The sequence below is a fragment of the Pseudopodoces humilis genome, chromosome 5 (assembly GCF_049639895.1).
Source record: "Pseudopodoces humilis isolate 2021_Gansu_Grassland_sample_001 chromosome 5, ASM4963989v1, whole genome shotgun sequence".
In the NCBI taxonomy this organism is placed as follows: domain Eukaryota; kingdom Metazoa; phylum Chordata; class Aves; order Passeriformes; family Paridae; genus Pseudopodoces; species Pseudopodoces humilis.
In genome coordinates, this window is record NC_142204.1 from 14,448,282 (window position 1) to 14,469,118 (window position 20,837).

A 20,837-nucleotide genomic window follows, 5' to 3' on the forward strand; every position below is an offset into this window, starting at 1 on the left:
GGCCTGGAAAAGACTTCGGAGATGAGCGAGCCCAACCTTTGAACGCTCGCCACCGCGTCAGTCGCACCGTGGCACTGGGCGCCACCTGCATCTTAACAGCCCCAGGGACCTGGACTCCACCGCCTGCCTGAGCAGCCCGTTCCGATATCTGATCGCCCTTTTCCGTGAAAAAATCCGCCTTATGTCCAAACTGAACCTTCCCTGGCACCGCTTAAGACTCTGTCCTCTCATCCTGTCCCTTGTTCCCTGGGAGCAGAGCCTCATCTTCACCTGGCTGCACCCTCTTGTCAGGGAGTTTTGGAGAGCAATAAGGCTCCCCTGAGCCTCCTTTTCCTCCAAGTTAAACACCCCCAGCTCCCTCAGCCGCTTCTCATCAGACTCGTGCTCCAGCCCCTTGCCCATTTCCGTTCCCTTCTCTGGACACGCTCCAGCCCCTCAGTGTCCATCTTGCAGTGACAGGCCCACAACTGGACACAGCACTGGACACACCTCACATTGGTGAGGCCTCGCCAGTGCCCACAACAGGGGGACGGTCACTGCCCTGGTCCTGCTGGCCACACCACTGCTGACCCAGCCCAGATGCCACTGGCCTTCTTGCCTGGGCACGCACTATGGACCAGCAGGCCCAGGTCCTTTCCTGCTGGGCTCTTCCCAGCCACTCTTCCCCAGCCTGGAGCTGCTGGGAGTTGTGACCCAGGGGCAGGACCCGGCACTTGGCCTTGTTGAGTCTCATTCCTTTGATCTCAGGCCCTTTGTCCAGCCTGTCCAGATCACACATCACAGGATGTAGGAATGGTAATCAGCCCCTCTCAGACCTGCAAGAATTTTTTCGACTAAACTAGGAGGCCTGACATGAAATTTAAGATATTTGTAGGATGATGAAAAGGCCAGAAACGATAATTATTTATTTTTTTTTTCCCTGTCTCTCCTTATACTTCACAAAGGAATAGGCTACAAAGCCAGTATCCAGGAAATTATCATAAAATCAATTAATTTTTCCTCCTCTCTACAGGTCATCACACACTGTAGAAATCTGAGGGATGTATGACCCAGGGTACTTGTGAGGCTGTTGGCTGAAGACATTTGCGAGCAGAAAAGAAATGAACCTCCCTGGCAATACCAGTCAGGTAGCCTTCCTCTGAGAGAGTTGTATTCAACTATTAAAAAAATACAAGATTATTAAAAGTGATATTGGCATATTTGGTTCTGACACCTCAGTGACTGCCTTGTGTTACTCTCACCTTGCACTGTCTTCTACTGCTCATCTAGTAATTCTAATATTCTAATATTAACCAATGTCCAGTCTCATGATTTTGCCTGTATTTTTGGTCTAGTTTCTGGCTTTTTTTGGTTTTATGTACTACATTTTTATCTTGAAGAGGGGAGGGCAAGGGTAAGTCTGAAAAAAGAAAAAAAAAGAGGCTAAGTAGCAAGATCTGTAAAAGAGGTGTGCCATAAATGGGCTACCCCAAAAAACTGACACTCATACTAATAGTAAATACTAAATAAATACTAAAATAATACAAATACTAAAACTGACTAGCAGAAGACTGGAGGAAAACAAACCAACCAAACACCAGCAAAAGTGCTTTACTAAATCCCTTTATTGACTTCTGTGCATATATATATATATATTATAAAGATGGGGTACAGCAACAGCAACAGCAGCTAAAGTACAGGTAAGTTTAGATACAATAAATATTCTAGAAGTATTTGCTGTACAGACTCCTCCTACTCGGGGTCTGCAAATCTTCTGCAGCCTGCCATGAAGATGTTATAATGGATAAGATCCTAAAACAATATAAAAACAGACAATAAGGTCATAATTACAAACAAATGCATTTGAACCTCAGGTGCCCCAGTTCCAGTGGAGGACTCAATTTTAACTGAAGCAGATGAGGAAAAGGAACCCCAAACAAATACAAAAATCAAATTACTGCCCCAAGACAGAAACAGTGTATTGTGAGATGCTGTTCTGGACAAGTGGAACAGAATAATTTAATTCAAGCCAATGAGGAGATGAAACTGAGACTTCTCTACTAACAGCATTTAGTTTCTCAAACCTTCAATATCCCTTTCATACAAATCCAACTAACAGCTGTCAGAAGAAGAAAAATCAAGTCCTAGCCTAGGCTTTATAAAAAAATCTCAGTGCGACATTCCACATTCACTTTTTAGTACATGAGTTTTTCCACTTGCATATAACCAAAAGCTTATCTGTACTGCACATCAAGTGATTGCAGAATCAAGTCAGATGTGAATTAAATGTATGTCTCCACCTGGTCATTTTTGTTGTCTAAACTAGGCCAAACTCCACCTTTCGATGCAGGAGTTTGACCCCATGTCTTGATGCATGCACTGATATAGTTGGATGGTTGCTGGAATGACAGGATTAAGAAAATTCCAAATAAAATGGATATATGTCTTGTCCACATATGGAGAGTTTAGAGATTTAACAGAGATCTGGGATGACATAACTGGAGAGTGATCAGACTGATGGCACATCTTCATCCTCAGCCAAAATAATGTAAAATAAAACAAGCACTACATCCTGTTGAAGAAGCAGAACGTTCCTGCGCTGACTTATCTGGAAATAAAATGTTATAAATGAAATTAGAATTTTGACAACTAGGTCCCTTGGGTTAATGGCAGTTTAATTAAAAATAAATACAATCTAATAAATTTAATAGTAATTTGGTATAAAAAATACAGTTTAGTAAAAGAATACAATTTAGTAAAAAATTACAATTTATATATATAATTTGCCGGTAATTAAGTATGATTAAAGCATAAGCAAAACCGACCGGGGTACTGGGAAGGCTTATCACCCCACCTCACGTACAAAACAAAGCACTTCAAGCTAAACTTCTATACTGTAAGCTTATACATATTCATTAATGTTTCCTGTAAGTTTCTTCTTATTTCCAATTTTTCTGACTTTACGTCACTTTTCTTCACGGCACATGCCTCACTTGTTGCTAAGGGGATTGTCAGGTTTCTTTTGGTGGTCTTTTGGTGAAGGCTTCTCTTCCTCATTGTCCTTTGGATAACCTTACAGGTTTGCACGTGTGCACTAAGCGTTGTGTTACGTAAATTTACTAATAAGTCTTATATTTACTGATTTTTAGGCCCAATGCCTGAAGTCATTCTAATTTTTTCCATCTCAAGGCCGTTTTTGTCTTGGGACATCACTTATCTTCCAAACTACATCCTGTACCTCAATTTTAACATGTAACATCTGTAAAGGGGTGCATCTGCCTTGTAACACTGATTCTTTTGACTGCTTCTAATAATAACATTAATAACAGTTACAGTTTAGTTAGCACAAATCAATTCCATTTATTACAAAAAGAGAGAAGACTGCTAGAATTAGAGTACCTCACTGAAGCGCAACCTGCGCTGTTACCTTGTCTGCATAAAAATACCAGCCTTTGGTTTGGGAGCGTCCTTGCGCGTCCTGCGCTGAATACCAAGGTATTGCACGGAAATAGGGAAGGGAAGGGAAGGGAAGGGAAGGGAAGGGAAGGGAAGGGAAGGGAAGGGAAGGGAAGGGAAGGGAAGGGAAGGGAAGGGAAGGGAAGGGAAGGGAAGGGAAGGGAAGGGAAGGGAAGGGAAGGGAAGGGAAGGGAAGGGAAGGGAAGGGAAGGGAAGGGAAGGGAAGGGAAGGGAAGGGAAGGGAAGGGAAGGGAAGGGAAGGGAAGGGAAGGGAAGGGAAGGGAAGGGAAGGGAAGGGAAGGGAAGGGAAGGGAAGGGAAGGGAAGGGAAGGGAAGGGAAGGGAAGGGAAGGGAAGGGAAGGGAAGGGAAGGGAAGGGAAGGGAAGGGAAGGGAAGGGAAGGGAAGGGAAGGGAAGGGAAGGGAAGGGAAGGGAAGGGAAGGGAAGGGAAGGGAAGGGAAGGGAAGGGAAGGGAAGGGAAGGGAAGGGAAGGGAAGGGAAGGGAAGGGGAAGACAAGGCGAAGGGAAGGGGAAGGGAAGGGGAAGGGAAGGGAAGGGAAGGGCTTACCCTGCATGGCAGCAGGGTCAGCGGCTGTAACATTTCACTGCCAGCAGGATGACCGTGACCAGCAGAAGCACGGCGCAGAAGAGCAGGGTGAAGACAATGTAGCAGCAGGGGGAGTTCTCCGAGCAGGTCACTGCCAAAGGGACAAGGGACAGGGGTGTCACCGCGGGCAGAAGCAAGGCAACTTTTGTTCTGAGTTACGGGAGTATGAAAAATCATTGTCCCTCTTGCTATAGACACCGCACCTGTATATCTGTACAGGTTTATATGTATACAAACCTGTGTGTAGCTATTAAAATCACACTTTCAGGGTCAGGAAAAAACCTTTTGCTGGCCACTCCTAAATTTTATCATCACAGCCACTGAGAAGAAACCTAAAAATTCAACCTCTTGCCTTTAGTGGCAGAGCAAAGCTTTGCCAGCACTGCTGTGCCTGCGTTTTGCCGTGGGCACGCACAGCACTGCCAGTATTTCCCACTCTGGAATATGCCCTGTCTTTTCCTTGGAAAATGGCTTGCAGTGCTTGTGCTACGCTGTGTTGATTATCTGAGGTTACTCAACTGAAGACTCACAAGGAAAGCTTGAAGGTCCCATTCAGGCTTTTGAAAAAAGATTTTATAGGTAATTTGAAATTCTAGAGACCCTTCCCAGATTACCATAATTTTTAAGTACATCAAAGACACTCTTGTTTAATTGGTCTTTAAATCCCTGCCTCCATCATTTTTTTTCCTCCAGCTTTAATCCTGACTAGGATCACTGTGTTCATTTGATCCCCATTCCTTAATGCTTTCCATTTAAGCTGCTCCAATATCTAAACAAGAATCAGAACAAACATTTGGCTTCTGTGGTTTTGAAGAGGTTCCAGTTAAGAATGTAAAGGGACAGAGCTCTCCTAGTAGCATTTATCCATATGTAGAACATATATGGATTTTGATATTCCTTGAACACAATTTTAAAAATCTGAACAATGTAGCTAGAATCAGAGAAAGGAAGGGAGGAATTTTGGTCTGGGATGTAAAAAGCCCAAAAGCAGACAGGTCAGTGGCCCTATATCAAAACTGCATTACTGACAACACTTTCCATGCTGCATTCCAAGCCTGGTTTCACTGGGATAAAATCATTGGACATTTCAATGAAGCCAGTAAATTAGTTTTTTCTTTGTAACAGGGTCTCCACCTGGGCCACTCTCTTGTCTGCCTGACTGCCAGTTTTATTCAGAAAAAACATCTGAAGCTTTCGGTTTCTTTTTCCTTGTTGTGAGGCCAAATTAAACCCCAATGGAAATGTTTGTTTGCACTAGTATTTCTCACAGCTAGCATTTTTTCCATACTTATATCAGTTGTTCCTATGCCTCACATAAATGCAATATTCTGTTCTTCATTTTCACCTCATACACAAGAGTCAAAACCCGTATCCAATCTATTGTTTCACTTTGAAGAAAAAAAAAATTCTTTCAGAGCTGGTTACACATTTTGAGACAATTTAAAGTATCTTAAAATTTAACTTGAGACCATTTTCTGGAATTGTCAAAGAGCTGTTCAGAATTTTTGCTTTTTGGCTATTACTTTCCTAAAGTAACTCAGTTTTGCTTTAAATACTATTGTTGGCCTGTTAATTCACCCAAAATTCGTTTGTAAGTGAAAAGCAACACATAGAAATTGTTGCTAAAATGAACAGAAGAATTTTCAAATTACTCCAAAAATTACTGCAAACTGAATTTTTAGCAGGTTCTGGGCATCCTTCAGGAGCGGGAAGCAGGGAAAAATGGGTTGAAATCACCTGTAGCAAAGAGAGGAAGTGACTCTCTCCCATACTCTGGGAAAATATCATGTTTGGCTGCTGAAATATAATAAGAAAACATGAAGTGTCCTGCGGTGTTGCTGTACCTGATTGTGTAATTTTGGGTGTGCTGTCAGGTCTCTCAGATCTCCATTTCACATTCACCTCAGCATATGTGACTGGATCACCTGGAGGGATAAAAAGGGCTGAAAGTATTAGAAGAGGTCCTGCAACAATGGTTCTTCAGTGCAGTATTCCAAACAAACAAACAAACAAACAAACAAACAAATAAAATTAATTTATTAAATTTTAGACAGTTTTACAAATCCTTCTAGGTGACTCTCAGTTACCACACACTGAGCTACTCTATTAATAATTCCGTTTTTTCCTTGTCATCCCATATCTTATACACACATTTATATATTCTGTCAGTCTTTAAGCAGAAGTTAGTCATCTGACAACATTTCTTTCAACATTTTTTTTTTCTGTTTACTTCTTAATAAACCACAAGTGTGGCTGTGACACTCATGGTCACAACCATTATAAAAAGTTCTTCATCCTGTGTTACAAGATTTTTGCAACCAACAGAGAGCATAAAAAGTGTTGTCAGGGTGGGCTTCTCCAAAGGTGTGGAATGTGTCACTGACCCCAGCAGTTTTTGGTGGGTGTGGCAGCAGAAGGAAGGAAGGAGCTCTATTTTTATATCAACTGCAGCACACCACAACCTCCAGATTTGCCTGCTTTGCATGTTTTGCCTCATTCTCCAGGAGCTACTTTCAAAAACTTTGCTCACTGCTAGTGTATTAAATAAGATTTTTTTTTTGCCTGAAGAAAAGCAACCTCCTAAAGGTGCCAGAGCTGCTGAGATCAACCTTAGATTTACAAAAAATATCAAATCCAACCCATTTTCAGAACTAAGCATCTTTCACAGGCAACAGCCGAGTGGTCAGAACAATTTCACAGCATCTGGCAGAAGATGAAGGCTCCGTTTTCTGCACTTGTGGTGTACAAAAATACAAGTTTTGTACAAGTACAAAAGCAATGGAATACACAAAGAAATTGAAGATTGTGAAAATGTATAGATATGATTTTATATCAATAAGAACATGAAAAGATATGAATTCTATAGATAGGTGATTTTTTTTTTCTGCTATATCTCACTAGGACACACTGGTGCTATTAATAGGTGCCAAACTCAAGATTGATTTAAAATATTTCTTCACGCAAGGTGTTACAATCAGCCTGTGGAAGTCCTTGTTTTAGGATGCTATTTAAGTAAAGCATTTTTCGGGACACCAACAGGGATGCAAGATTCACAGAAGTGACAAGAGTATAGATATTGCAATTGAAAATATTAAAAAAAATATTGTGACAGGCTAAACACCATGCTGGTATACTCTAAAAATAAGAATAGCATTTTGTGTGAAATTTGGTTACTTAATTAGCCTCATAATTGGCCATTAGAATTTTTTAGAGTCTGAATTTCCAAGCACCTTATATTGGCAAATTTCAGAAGTATGATCTTGGCTTAGGGGCTCACAGAATAATTTATACAGCAATTTCTAAACGTGATTCACGGAAGTGAATTAAAAGCTGTGTGGAAGCACTTAAAACTAACATATAACTGGAAAATTAAGGGACAGGTGAGGAAAAAAAGAAAAAGAGATGGAACAGACTTTTACACTCTCCAAGTCTGAGACATTTTCACAGTGAGTTGTACTGGGCATGAAGGTGGATCCCAAATAAATCCTTAGGGGACAGTTCTACACTGGAGTGCCAAGGATGGTCCTGTCAGTGCAGCTCCTCTGCAGAGAGCTGATCACGTAATTTAAGGGGCAAGCTGAGTTAACAATGAAAGACAAAGAGTTCATACCCATACAGGTGCTTTTTGTACTCTTTTCCAATGAGTGAATATACATACCTAATTTCTAAAATTAAATATTGCTTTAATGACATACTCAGGACATTTTTTTCTTTCCTGTTGGTAACTCTGAATATTTTCCATGCTCAATACTCTTACAACAAGAAAATATTATTTTTGATCAGAATTAAAAAAGTAAAACCTGATACTTTTGTTTTAAAACCATGAATTATTTCCTACCTAAATCCATTAATGGCTATATTTTGCACATTATTTTTTGAAAATAATTTTTTAAGCAGTACAATTTTATAGTTGAAGGCGTCAGTAGGTTATACACAAATTGCAGTACTAAGAGTTTTCAAAATTACAGGAAGTGCTATTAAATCTTGACTTGTATTTTTCTCAACACAGAACTTTTAGAAGAGGAGGGACAGAGAGAGAGAAAGAGAGGAAAAAGAAAAAATATGAAAAAAGAGAAACAGACCTATCACTTTAGAATTTAAAAGTATTTCTGGTCTCTAAGAAACTGTATCAAATTAAAATACAAAATGTAAGTGGACTACAGGAGAGAGAAGTCCATTCAGTGAACTTCAACTCCCAATGGGTTTCCAATAATCTGTATAAAGCTCTTCAATCTGTCAGAACATTAATGTATTTAAGAATGATCCTATTTCAGCCATCTTACTGAAAGCCAGAATGGGATTTTAAAGGTCAATCTTCACTTTTGCTAGAATTCAGCAAAATTCAGCATTCATTCTACCAATAAACATGAATTTGCCACGCCAATAGATATATATAAAATAAACAGAGTGGGGTATTAATAGTTATAAAAGGTTTCCACATTACTTCAGCTGCTTGCGAACTATTTAAGAGAGTGCAAGTTTTAAGAATATGTCAATGAACAAAGTAGGTAATATTAAGATAAGCTTTTTTTTTACCTGTATCTGAAGCTTCTGAAATAAAATTCACTCTTTCCTTGGGTGACACCTTGGCGTAGAACACCTCACTTGACATTTGAAAAGTTGCTTTCAGCTCTCAGGTCTGCCATCAAAATGGACTCACTGAAAAAAACACAGCCCCTATTTCTGACCTCCCCCCATCACACCACATTTGGTCAAAGAAGTGTTTAGATGGCTGCAAAACGGAAGGAAACCAGAACCGTTTTTTTCAAATGTAAATTCTCACCTTGTGGCTTTTGACAAACCATGCTTAATTCTTGTTCCCTTCTCTTGATGTATGTTCTGTTAAAAACTGAGATTTTGATCAATTTTCTCATAAACTGTGACTTTCAGACCACATCATTTTCATTTAGAACCTGAGCTGGCAACGTGCTGAGTGTGTTCATATTCTCCTCAAACCAACTGGACATTAAAATATGTTTCAACAGAAAACTCAGTTCATTATTATTAGATTGCTTAAGTTTTCGTTATTACATTGCTTTCATTTGTGATTATCAGATCACTTCCTCCTAAACTTCCATAGTTTAGGGTTGAAACAAGAAAGCAATGATATGGGGAGGAACAGACAGAAGATCTGATATTGCTGAAAAAACGAATTTAATTATTTTTGAAATAATGCTTTTCTGAATTTTATTTTTTTAAATATTTCATACAGAATTAAATTCTTTTTAAAAGTTAGTTTTAAAAATGTTTCTATAAGGTCCACTTCCCTTTTTTTTGTTGGATTTTCCTCCCCATAGAAATTTCTAAAGTTGGTTTGTTTTTTTTTTTTAAATTTTTGGGTTTTCTGGTAACTTAGAATGATACCAAAAATTTGAATTCTTCTCACAGAGGAACTTCTGCTCTTCAACCAGCTCTACACGATATGCTAATGCCCATATCCCTGGGGCACTGCTGAGCTCAGAATTAAACCAGGGCTGAGTCTGACCTATGCTTCCTTTGCATGTTGATCTTCAAATTTTCTCAATAAAGGCAGAAAACGGGGTTCTTTGGGGTTATCATGGTGGTAAGTCAAGGAGTGTGATGTTTTTTCCTCTTGGGAACAGCCATAGAAGAAGGATGAACGCTTTGGCATTTTCAGCTTATATCAGAGATGTTTTTAGAATGGGCCTTCACAATCCTGGTGACTAAAAGGTTCTGCATTAATCATGGAATGGTTTGGATTAGAACAGACTTTAAAGACTATGTAATTCCAACCAGACCAAGCTGATCCAAGTCCTGTCCAAACTGACCTTGAGGGATGAGGCAGCCACACCTTCTCCAGGAAACCTGGGCCAGGGCCTCACCACCCTCAGAGGGAACAATTCCTTCCTAATATCCAACCTAAACCTTCTCTCTGTCACTTTGAAGCCATTTCCCCTTGTCCTGTCACTCCAGGCCCTTGCCAAGAGTCTCTCTCCATCTTTCCTGTGGGTTCCCTTCAGGCACTGCAAGGCCACAATGAGGTCACCCCAAAGCCTTCTCTTCCCCAGGCTGAACAATCCCAATTGTTCCCTCAGCCTTTCCTCCCAGCAGAGCTGCTCCATCCCTCTGATGCCCTTGGTGTCCCTGCTCTGGCCTGGCTGCAGCAGCTCCCTGTCCTTCCTGTGCTGGATGCAGCCCTGCAGGGGGACCCTCACCAGAGAGGAGAATAACCACAATGTCTTCTTTCATGAAAAGGAGGACAGCAAAGAGAGAAAGTGATAGTCTCCCATACTCTGGAATGATGTGTTCTTTGGCTGCTGAAACAGAATGAGAAAATCTGAAGGGTCCCACAGTGTTGCAGTACCTCACAGACCTTTCAGGAGAAAGTGGGAGGACTGTGGAGGTATCAACTGGAAAAGCAGAATTTTGTAAACAGCTGAGATTTAGGCATCTAAGTGGTTGAGCAGAAGATTATGGGGTTAAAGCTTTTCTGTCCAAAGCAGCATGGAATCAATCTCAGGATGTTTTGGGTTGGAAGAGCCCTTAAAGACCATCTAATTCCAGCCTGCTTCCAGTTCCAACATCTCTCCCCTTCTAAGTCCAGCGTCTTCCCCTTCCCTTAGCAGCCAGGTGATGGTTCAGTGGAAAAAGACATTTTTTGCTTGAGATTGCAGCCAAGTTGTTCTGAGGAAGATTCTTTAACAAAGTAGCATGAGGAAGGGATTTGTGTTAGTACTTGGGCACTAAACTGTCCTCAGTGCCAGTAATGCAAAGCCAGACTAAATTTATTTTGGATATAAAGATGTACTTATTGTTAGAAGGATATTAAAGAATTTGGAAGAAGTTTTTTTTTCCCCTCCTACATTAATCCTTTGCATTTGAATCACACAAAATAGTCACTAGATGTCTCTACTTCACCATAAAACGTATCAGAATTTCTATTCAATTTAAACTGATGGAAATTTGAAGTGCTTATGTATCCTTTTTTTTTTTTTTTTCAGAAGTATGAGTTACATAACACTGACCTGTTTGATTCCTTGAGTTCTGCAGATAAACTTGCTCTGTCCCAGCACCTAAAGCTCTGCTATAGCTCCCAGTTAAAGGAAATCCTCTGGCTTAGGCTAAAAAACCCCAGTGTTTTCCCTCCCTGAAATAGATAATAGCAGGTTGTTCCTGCACTGGGCAGAGTAGGAAGGGAAGAAGCTTTATTTACTTCATGGTTTTGAATTCTTCACTATGGAGAATAAATTCATAACAAACATATGCAAAACAAGCACATTTATGGATATAAATCTCCCTGGATATAGACCATTGTTTCACTTTAAGTCTTCAGCTTTTGAGTATAAACTGAGGAGCTGACTAAAGCTGAACAAGCAGAATGAAAGCCACTGAGAATAGTATTTAAAAAGTATTTTCTTCCCCCCCCCCCTTCATGCAATCTGTATGAGTCAGAAGATGCAAACTTAGTTAATAAGTTTAATTTTAATTAATTAAATAATTTAATATAGCTGGATTTTCAAATCCTGTATTTTCAGGAGGGTGAAGGCCTTCCCATCTGATAATCGACCAACTTTTCCCTTATATGTTTTCCTAGAAGAGGTATAGAAAAATACTTCGAATTCAATAGTACTGGATGCTGTATCTTCAAGATTTCCTCTGATAACCTTATTTCAAATATTTGAAGATCTTCCTGAGCAGATCAATTTACAATGTATATTATAAACAACACTAACAATAAAGATATGATGCTGAGTGGAAATTAATAATCATCTACCTTCTGCCAAAAAGTGCAATTTGCAAAAAATGCAGAATTTTTTGCACAATGTTCAATAAGTCTTGATCTTAAAGATTTTATGATGCATTAAGATAAACTCTGAATGGTTGTGAAATCCCACTGGAAGCATTGATACTTGAGGCATATTTCCTGTAAAAATAGGTTAATGAAATCTTGGATAGGTTACCTGGAAGTTCTAATACTGCAGGAAATACCATATTCTTGCAGGATATATCGCAGCAGTTTGCTTTTATTCTCATTCCATGCTGTCCTAATTTGAGTATGGGCTTAAAAAGCTAAACTACTGAATTCAGGTCCATCCCTTGCACAGCTGACCTAAACTGACATTTACAAGTTTTTTTTTGTTTGCATAATAATCATCATAATAATAAAACTTTGAACTAGTATTATTTGCACATTAAGGAATGAAAATATATAAAAATTATAACTCTACAATGAATAAAGTCCCCTATTTTTTCTGGAGTTTTTCTGTGTCAAGTCAAAGCCTGATTGGCTCCAATAGCTTGCAGGAAAGCTCTCAGATAAGGGTGGTGGGTGTTCCATTAGTGACAAGAAACACTGGAGGTGGACCTGCTGAGAAAGTCCTGAAGGTCCCACTGATGCCAACTTCACACCCAGGAATTTCCACAGTCAACTTCCCTAAGGTTATCCCTGCTTTACTCTGGTGCTGCTGAAATAAGAGCTCATGCTCTGCATTTCAGCAGCTGTGCAGGTGGTTTGTGACTTATGTAAATAATTAATTTTGATGCAAACAGAATGCTAAGAGGAATGCAATGAGCCTCAAACTTACAATGTGGAAAGCTCCCTCCCTGAGTTCCTGGGTAGAGGCTCTTTGAGAGAGTTGTCAGGCAGTTTGGGGATTTTAGCTGTTGCACCTTTGATGTTCCCTCTGGGATTCTGAGACAAAAAGAGAATCAAAAACTGTCTTGAATGGACTGCACTGAAGTACAACTACATATTTTGTTTTGTGTTTGTCTGGGCCAAACTGAGCTATTTTCTGTTACCAAAGACATTCCCCATGCTGGCATTTTTCAGGGATCATTTTTATTGTTTCAAGAAAGGTTTCACTGGAGCTCAGCAGCTTTCAGGCAGCACAAGCAGCTGTTTGGTCATCAGTGATATTTGCACACACTGTCCTTCTGCTTGAGTTTTCTGTTCAGGTGCTGAGGATGCAGAATACTGCACACAAAAAGCTGCAAAGGGAGTGAATTATGCAAGAGTGACTGATACAGCAGCAGTGACACATTCACACAAGCCCGTGTTACATATCAAACATTTCAACAACTGATCAAAACATTTCTAAAGGGTGATGGGGAGGTCTAAATGCCTGGTCATGCATGATTCCTTGAAGTCCAGCAGAATTGTCATTTTTCTTATTTGCCTAAGAACTTATCAAACAGATCCCTTTCTTCTTGCAAGCGCCCCATTTCAGCTATTTTCCAGCCATGCAAGGTAAACCTAAAAAACAGAACATACTCCTCAGATATATCAATCTCAAAGCCCACAGTTATTAAAATTAAGTCTTTAGTTGCCAGTTATTTCTCTTCAAAGGTTGTTGGACATAGTCCTGTTCCTGCTGGCAGTAACTGAAAACTCTCTACAAGCTTGCTTAAAGGGATCTACTGTGTCTGGAGGTTTTAGGGCTTAGAAACTGCAGTGACTGTAGTGCCCAGCAATGCTGCCCACAACCTCTGAGGTTTTGATGTTCTCAGATCCAAAAAGGTGAACCTCACAGCCCTCCTGATCAGGCAGGGCTCCCAGCCCCTCTCATTCAAAGAGGGGAAGGGGAGGTGGTAAAGTAGAAGCTGTCTCATGGGTACCACCACAGCAGCCAGGCAGCTGGGCTGCCCCATGGCAGGACACACTGATGGTGGCTGCTGGGGCAGGGCTCTGACAAAAACAGCAGCAACTTTTTTCCCCTGTGTCAGGGCTATTTGCACCCACAGACACCTTTCTTCCATCCCTTGTTAACCCAAACACCCCTGACAATCCTCTGGGGTGGGGGGCTCACGTAACATTTAGTGCAGGAACAAACACATGTGAGAACTGTGCCCAAGGTCTCACATTCCAACTTCCTATCCCATTTGTAAGGATTCCTCCTGCAAAAAAAGAGAGCACCAACTGGACATAAATATCAAGTTAAAGAATTTGTGCTGACTGACATGGAAGGTGCTGCAAATGGAAAGCCCGAGTATAGAGAAGAGGTGGGTATTTGTCAAGACTAGAGACGATTTTTTACCTCCACTCTCAAGGCTTCACCTCTGACTTTGTACCTGTGGATGTGCCACCCAGCCTTGATACAGCTGGAAGGTCATGGATGAGACAGGCAGGGCTCACCCCAGCTCTGGCAAGGAAAGAAGAGAAGCTGCCCATGTGTAGAAGTTACCTCCACTTCCTGCAGCAACCATTTTCATATTACTCAGAGGCTTAAAGGCTGCTGAAACTACAGAACCACTTGCTGGTGGCTCAAATCAGGTCATCCAAGAGCTTCCTCACACTCTTATTTGCATTCTCTTTCTTAAAATCGGCCACAAATAAGAGGTGGCTGCAGAATGGGGACCTATTTCCCAGGAAGAAAGATTTAGGAGGTGGTTAGGAAATGAGCCTGTGTGCGGCTCTGGGGATCTGCACAGGACAGGGACCTGTTGGGATGGGTGTGCAGGAGGTCACAGAGATGATCTGAAGAATGGAGCATCTCTCCTACAAGGACAGACTGAGACAATTGGGGCTGCTCAGCCTGGAGAAGAGAGCGTGTGGACACCTCAGAGCTGAGATACCTTCCAGTGCCTGAAGGAGGTCTGTACAAAAACAGGAGAGGGAAAGTTAGTGACAGCACAAGGGAGAACGGCTTTAAACTGAAAGGGAGTTGATTTAGGTTGGATATCAGGAAGAAATTGTTCCCTGTGAGGGTGGTGAGGCTGTGGCACAGGTTGCCCAGAGAAGCTGTGGCTGCCCCATCCCTGGCAGTGTCCAAGGCCAGGTTGGATGGGGCTCTGTGCAAACTGGGACAGTGGAAGGTGTCCCTGCCCACGGCTGTGGGGTGGAGCAAGGTCCCTTCCAACACAAACCATTCCATGACTCTATAATGCAAGACATTGCTCCAGGCTGCTCTGCAGAAGGCAAAATTAAGATAGAAGTTGCAGAAGAAATCCAGAGGCAGATTACAGGACGGAAAAAGAGGGTAGTGCCAGCTTTGTGACAACAGTGCTACCAGATAAGAATGGTTTTGAACTTGTGAACATCCATAGCATGATAAGAGCATCCATGGGAATTAGTAAAGTGAAAGACTTGAAAAATTTAGTTCCTCTTATTTTTGTTCTGACTGTATGAGAGCATCTACATTCTATTAAAGCACCTTTAGTGTCCTTTGATCTGTATCATTAAACCCCTAGGCAGCTTCCTGCTTCTTTAGATGGTGCCAAAGCCACTTACAGGAATTTTGATCTTCATTTACATGAAACATCTTTTGAAGTGGAATTTTGAGAAGCGGGGTTTTATTACATATTGCACTGTAAGGATGTTCACAAAAGCAAATGTTACTATGTGTCAGAGGTAAACAGGTTGATTTTCCCAACATAACTGAGTGATAATGAACCACTGAGACCTGCTAAAACTCTGGCTGCTTTTAGGCATGTAAAGAGATTTCTCAGACATAAAGCCCAAACATTACAAAAAGTCTTAACCAGTTGTGTAATCAGAAACTCTGAGTTCTTGTGGTTCAGGATTTTCATAGCATTTTTATATTTTATGGGCAACATTACTGACTTAACAGAATATTAGAGCATTTAGGAATTGGATGCTTCCTAGCTAGAAGAACAAAAGAGGATATCAAAAGCAATAATGCATTTGCACATTGTACTAACTCTTTCCAATTTAGGATCATCTGCAAATTTACTTAGTCCTGTGTCCAGGTCATTCACAAAGATGTGGAAGAGAACAGGGCCAAGGAAATAGCCCTGTGGGACCCCGCTAGTGACAGGTTTTCAGCCCAGTAGAAATTATAGTTCTCTCGTCTTGCTTCCTTTCAACACCTGCCTTTTTGTAGGCTGGCTTCTTGCTGTTCTTGCCTGGTTGCTTATCTCTGCCATTATTTGCTGGATCTATCATCTCAGTAAAAGGAATACGAATATCCTTCTGAAATAAAGGAAAAATCCCAATGTTTTTGCCTTGGATTCACAACACCACGTTGCCAAGAAAGGATTTGTGTTTCTCAGAATTGCTCTTTGTTCATTCAGTTAAAGCATGTGCTGCACTTTACAAAAGAAAAGGAAGTGCCACTACATTTTATGTATGTGTGAGAGTGGCTTTGAAATGTTCTTTCTGGTGAAATAAAACCCGAAGCGTGAAACCTGTCTGAGTAACAAGAAGCCAGTTCTTTGAATGTGCAGAAGAAGAACAAGATTTGTGATCTTTAAAAACACTGCACACCATCTGCAGGTACACAGCTACTCAGAAAATTCCAGGGGAACCTTATGTTTAAATGTAGACATGCCTGAGTTTCCCTGCATTGCTCCCCTTTGGGACCTTCATCCTTCTGTTGAGGCAGTGCTCTGGATTTTGAAGGCTTGGCACTGTCTCTGACCTTCATCCTTGCAATGCTGCTATCAATTTCTGCTGCTAACCTGTGAATAGCCCTGAGCTTAACTTGGATGGAGATGAGAGGGGTGTTACTCTTGTCAGACTAAAAGACTGGTTTTCCTTTCCCTGGGTGGGCTTTCTGCTATCTTTATGTGTCATTACATGAACATAATTTCACTTCCACTCCAAATTTTCAAAAACTAATTTGAGAATGTAAAGGGGATTTAGTGCAAGTGAAACAAAAGACTGAAATATTTGAACAGCTTATTTAGCAGGTTCCTGACTTTTAAAACTGGTTTGTTCCTGTTCAGGAGGATAATTCACTTAGGAGTCAATTTCTGTCAATATTCCCATGGGTGGTCTCTTGCTAATATTTTTAAGAGCTTCTTGAGATAACCACAGGATCCACTGCTTTTGTTTTATTAAAACTTTACACAGCTTAGCAAATAGATATAAGAAAAAAAGAAAATTTTAAAGTAGTATAGGCTGGTAAGATGGTTATGATGGATTGACCTTAGCTGGCAGCCAGACACCCATCCAACCTCTCTCTCATTCCTGCTCTTTAGCAGGATAGGGGAGAAAATAAAAGAAACTTTTGTGGAAAAGACCTTGCCTGTGAATTTCAAAGTTAACAAATCTTTGCTGTTACAAAAAGCCGAGGCTTGTCCTTTGGAAGTGCAACAGAAACCTTACAGTGAAAACTGTAAGGTTTCAACAGAGCTGCTTCCATAGTTCCAGGCCTCACAAGTCTCCATTTAAATAATGGTGTCAAGCTGCTCAAATGGAGCAACAGTTCCCCAGCTGGACAGGAGCAAAGCAGAACTAAGGATCAATACATATATTTAAATGTCCTTTCCAGCTATTTAATGAGACATGTGCACACCATCTTCTTTTGGTAAAGTAATAAGCAATTTCCAGCATTTGAAAAAAACCCAGAAGTTAAGACAGCTGATTTTAATGAAAGATAAATGAAATTAAGTCCACCAATCCAGTAAAAGGGGCCTGAGGGGCTCAAATCTGTTCTCCCTGCAGGAAGGAGTGTGTGTGCATTGCAAGAGTGGGTTTGTTGACTGTGAGATTGCACAGAGGAAAGTGCAGTGTTAGAACTACCTGTTAGAAGGGTCTGGAGTTTGTCAGAGACAGAGGAAGAGCAAGGGGAGAGAGAAAGAGTTCACTTGGCTGTGTAATTTACACTGTACAATTCCTTTCCTAGTTTCCATGCTACTGAGTGGCTGCAGTTCAAAGTACAATGGCCATCTGCTGCTCCCTTCTTGTTCTGCACACTTAGAACCCTTGGGGTGGAAGGGTCCTCAGAGATCATCTCAGTTTGGGTGTTTTTTGTAGGTTTTGGGGGATTTTCTGTGTGCGTGTGTGTTTTCGTTTTGCTTTTTGTTTGGTTGGTTTGTTTCACTTTGGTTTGTTTGCAGGAACAACACCTAAGGAAAATTTAAGAATAACTGAAATTAACACTGCAAGACAGTAATTTACTGTCCCCTAAGGTCTTTTCAAGAACTTCTGGGGATTTTGTCAAAAGCACCAGAAGCAGCAAGGGGCAAAGTACAAGGATTTCTGCTGGAAAGCTTTCAAGCTTCTCTTTTTAAACTTTATTTCTTTGAAGTGTCCCAGGGAAGAGCCTCTGAGATCATAAAATCCCAACCCTCAGAGAACTTAGACATCTAGATTCCAAACATGAACTGCTTAGTTACTTAGCTCTGATATTCGGTTCACGACCAATACTTCATGTAAGAACAATTTTTAACAGAAGAAAAATCAAGAGCCAACATCAATTACTCAGCATAGCTGGATAAATTGTGTGCTGTGTTATTGATATAAATTGTTCCAGTTTGTCCATTATTACAACTTAACTGAGATCTCCTGGAGCAGGACCAGCAGAGGCTGCAGAGATGATTTAGGGCCTGGAGCATCTCTGACAGGGAAAAGCTGAGGGAGCTGGGGCTGTCCAGCCTCGAGAGGAGCCCCAGCTGAGAGGGGCCCTCAGCCCTGGGTGTCCCTGTGAGCAGGGAGGGCTCAGAGCAGGGCCCAGGCTCTGCTCCGGGGGCCCAGCAATGGCACCAGAGGAACGGGCAGGGACTGATCCCAGGAAGTTCCGCCTGGACATGAGGCAGAACTTCTGTGCTGGGCAGTGACTGAGCCCCGAACAGATTGTCCAGAGAGGGTGGAGAGTCTCCTCACTGGGGATATTCCAGTCTGGACACAATCCTGTGCCTTGGGATGGCCCTGCTTGGAGGGAGGTGGGAGCAGATGACCCTTTTAGCCTGACCCATGCTGGAATTCTTTACTGAAATCTCTCAGTGGTGATACATTTAAGATTGAAAAGGATTTCTTGTTCTTCTGTACTGCTCTTGTTTCTAATTCCTTGTTTTTCCATATTCAAGATCCACACAACCCTAGGCACTCCTGTTAAAACCCTGCTTCACACTTAGCCTCCTTCTCTAGTTCCACTGCTGCAGCTCACTGGCAGCAAATATTACTGGAGTAATTCCAATGTGTTAATTCCATCCAAGCAATACATGATCTTACTGCTCACTCTGACTCACTCTTTGTTGCTTAAGCTGGATTCTTACACATCAAACTTTTCTTAAATTTAACCCCCCCTCCAATGCAAACATAATTTAAGAGCTGTATCATCTGCATTGTTATACTAATGTGTTCTGAGGCCAATGTGGTAAGGGTTTTTAAATCTTGAAATTATCAAGAAAAATTCATTCAATAGTTCCATTTCTGCCTCCTGGTGAAAAATGTAAAGATGTCACGTACTTGCAAAGAAACAAGGCTAGAGAGCACTGGAAGTTTTGTGGAAGGGAGGGCTCTTTGTTCTTCATTCCTGCCACTGGGTATTAATGCCAATAACTTCTGGAAGGATTGTAAGCTGTGTGTGCTTACAAGCACCATTTGTCCATTCAATCTACAGAATTTATAGATGGTCCTGCTTTTACAACAGCTTTGCTTCCAATTTCACAAGCAGAAAGAAGCTTTTTACCCAAACACACTTTGACATAAAATAAATGTATTAACGGCTAAGGGATTTCTACATCAACATGGGTATGTATTTCCAGAAAGAGCTCTGGAGTGCATGGAAAGAAGGGAAGTGATGAAACTGGATTCAGGTTTTACAGTTTTGAAGCAACAACCCACAAACCTATGAGGTATCAGCAATCAGCCTGGCCTGCTGTCATGGTTAACCCCATCAGCAGCTCAGCCCCACAGAGCCACTCTGGTTCCTTCACACCTGGGGAATGGGGAGGAGAACCAGAAGAATAAAAGTGAGAAAGTTGGTGGGCTGAGATAACACTCTAATAGATAAAGCAAAAGCTGCACGCACAAGAAAAGTCAAAAGAAGGATTTAACTTACAGCTTCCCATGGGCAGCAGGTGCTCAGACATCCTCAGGAGAGCAGGGCTCCACCACACATAACCTAGGAAACCTAGGAAACACCAGCACTCCAAACATCCCCCCCTTCCTTCTTCCCTCAGCTTTAAATACTGATCATGATTCCATATAGGAAATCCCTTTGGTCAGCTGGGGTCAGCTGTCCCAGCTGTGTCCCCTCCCAACTCCTGTGCAGCCTCCTGGCTGCTGGGGTGGGGTGAGGAGCAGAAAAGATGCTGTGCAATCACTGCGATAGCTAAAACACCCCTGTGTTACCCACACTGCTTCCAGCACAAATCCATGGCAGCTCCTGTGAATGAAATGAGCTCTGTCCCAGCCCAAACCAGCACACTTTCAGAAAAGGGTGTTGTGCTGAGGAATAGAAGTGCTGAGCAGTCTTTTACCCCTACCTCTGGCCTGCTGATAGGCTCAGGCAAGTCCTTTTATTTTTGTCCTTCCAACTGCATCCTGGAATTGATTCTCTTCTTTGCTAAGTGCTCTCAGACCCACAGGTTAAAGTGACACCCAGAACCCAGACTTTTTCAGACATGGGGCTAAGAGACAGGAGCTCTACTGGACCTGAAGCAAGGTAGACTGTGTCTGTATGGCAGAATAGAGCACAGCAGGGAACATTTTGTTTTTCTAACAAAATTTTGGTTTTGTAACAAAATAGATTAAAAAAATACAGCCTGTGAGTTCAAAAGTTTAAATGACATCTTTTTTTCCTGCTGCAGTGTGGGATAACCACACTCAGACATTCCTTTATGGCAATAGGTGTCTTTGTTTCGGCCCTAGCTCTGATCATGCCTTCTGGGTGCTCATTATGCAAACAGGCTCTGCTGTGACACAGCAGAGGCTTAGAATTGAGACCTAAACTGGACATTTACTCACGGTACTCTTTCAATTTAGCCTGAAAACCTCTGTGTTGCAGCTCAGCCTTTGGGAACTGCATTTTATTGTCAGACTGGCAGTTCAAATTCTTTCAAATGTGCATTATGAGGCAGCTGGAGTCCTGGGCTGAGCTGCCTGTTCTGTGGCAGGAGGGGCTGAATTCTGCTTTGCTGGATTCTGC

General features: G+C 41.5%; 1 long non-coding RNA gene across 1 annotated transcript; it reads right to left on the reverse strand.

Annotated features, from left to right (window-relative positions):
• Window positions 1-1,589: 1,589 nt before the first annotated feature.
• LOC106628655 (uncharacterized) lies at window positions 1,590-8,734 on the reverse strand. The gene is made up of 4 exons (XR_001332076.2): window positions 8,578-8,734; window positions 5,886-5,966; window positions 4,003-4,132; window positions 1,590-2,587 (listed from the first exon to the last, which is right to left on the reverse strand). It is a non-coding gene; the product is annotated as an uncharacterized LOC106628655 (long non-coding RNA).
• Window positions 8,735-20,837: the final 12,103 nt, after the last annotated feature.